Here is a 2,078-nt window from a genome sequence, read left to right on the forward strand (position 1 = left end):
TGTGATGAGCGGATAATTTATACGCTTTTTGGCATTATTTTTAGTATGTTTTTAGTATGTTTTAGTTAGTTTTTAGTATATTTTTATTAGTTTTTAGTTAAAATTCACTTTTCTGGACTTTACTATGAGTTTGTGTGTTTTTCTCTGATTTCAGGTATTTTCTGGCTGAAATTGAGGGACCTGAGCAAAAATCTAATTCAGAGGCTGAAAAGGACTGCAGATGCTGTTGGATTCTGACCTCCCTGCACTCGAAGTGGATTTTCTGGAGCTACAGAAGCCCAATTGGTGCGTTCTCAACTGCGTTGGAACGTAGACATCCTGTGCTTTCCAGCAATATATAATAGTCCATACTTTGCCCGAGATTTGATGGCCCAAACCGGCGTTCCAAATCAGCTCAAAACTGCCCGGCGTTAAACGCCGGAACTGGCACAAGAATGGCAGTTAAATGCCCAAATTGGCATAAAAGCTGGCGTTTAACTCCAAGAAGAGTCTCTACATGAAAATGCTTCAATGCTTAGCCCAAGCACACACCAAGTGGGCCCGGAAGTAGATTTTTATGTCATTTACTCATCTTTGTAAACCCTAGGCTACTAGTTCTCAACAAACAGGACCTTTTACTATTGTATTTTCATCTTTAGATCTTTGAATCTTTTGATCACTGGAATCTTTTGATCACTTTAGATCTCTAGATCATTGACGAATGGGAATTTCACAAATGAATTCTCGTTGCAAGTATAGTTCCTAAACCAAACAATAATCCTTTCATACAAAAGATTGTTTGTCACAAGTAACAAACCCCTAAAATTTATAAACCGAAGTATTCAAACCTCGGGTCGTTCTCCCTAGGAATTACAATAAAGTGTTTTGTTATTGGTTGTGAGTTATTTTGGGGTTTTGATGAGAGGCATGAAAGATAAATGGCAAGAAAGTAAACTAACAACTATAAAAGGCTCTTGGCAAGGTATGAAAATTAGAAGTCCTATCCTAGTTATCCTTCTCAATTGTGATGAGAATTGTTCATTGCTACCACTTAGTTAACCCTTACTAAAGAAAGGAAAGTCAAGTGGATGAATTGACTTGAGCCACAAGTCCTAGCCAACTCCCAAGGAAAGACTAGATTCAATTAGTGAGAACTAGAGTCAATGGCTCCCAATCATCAATCACTTGGACATTAGTAACTCAAGAGTTCCTAAGTTACCTTTTCAAGCCAAGAGTATAAAATCCTACTCTAAAATCCAACCAAGCATTTTATCAAACACTTGGAAGGCACAAAAGGAAAACATAGTAAATCAACAACAATAATTAATTCTAACTACAATCAAATGTAAAGAATTAACAACAACAATTAAAGGAAACAAGATCTACATGAATTACCTCTTATTGAATTGAAAGAAAATGGAATGAACAATAGTAGATTTACAACAAAACATAAGAACAACATAAAGGGAATTACAACAAAAGAATGGAAGAAGAATGAATCTAACAACAAGGAATTGAGATGTAGAAGTAGAAGAAAGCAAAGATTAAAACCTAGATCTAAGAACTAATCCTAATCCTAATCCTAATTCTAAAGAGAAGTGAGAGCTTCTCTCTCTAGAAACTACTTCTAACTACTAAACTATGACTAATGGTAACTAGATGCTAAAGTGTGAAAGTATCCTCATTCCCCCTTCAATCCTTGGCTTAAATAGCATTAGAAATGTTGGATTGGGCCCACAAGGCTCGTAAATTCGCTAGCCACGAGTTTGCATGAAGTGATCACGTGCACCAACGGCGCGTGCGCGTACTATGCGCGTGCGCACCACCATACGTGTCGCAACTATGGAAAATCTTATATCGTTTCGAAGCCCCGGATGTTAGCTTTCCAACCCAACTAGAACCGCTTCATTTGGACCTCTGTAGCTCAAGTTATGGTCAATTAAGTGCGAAGAGGTCGGCTTGACAGCTTTCCGGTTCTTTCATTTCTTCATGAGTTCTCCAACTTTTCATGCTTCTTTCTTCATTCCCTTGATCCAATCTTTGCCTCCTAAACCTTAAATCACTTAACAAACATATCAAGGCATCTAATGGAATCAAGG

The sequence above is a fragment of the Arachis duranensis genome, chromosome 6 (assembly GCF_000817695.3).
Source record: "Arachis duranensis cultivar V14167 chromosome 6, aradu.V14167.gnm2.J7QH, whole genome shotgun sequence".
NCBI classification, from domain to species: domain Eukaryota; kingdom Viridiplantae; phylum Streptophyta; class Magnoliopsida; order Fabales; family Fabaceae; genus Arachis; species Arachis duranensis.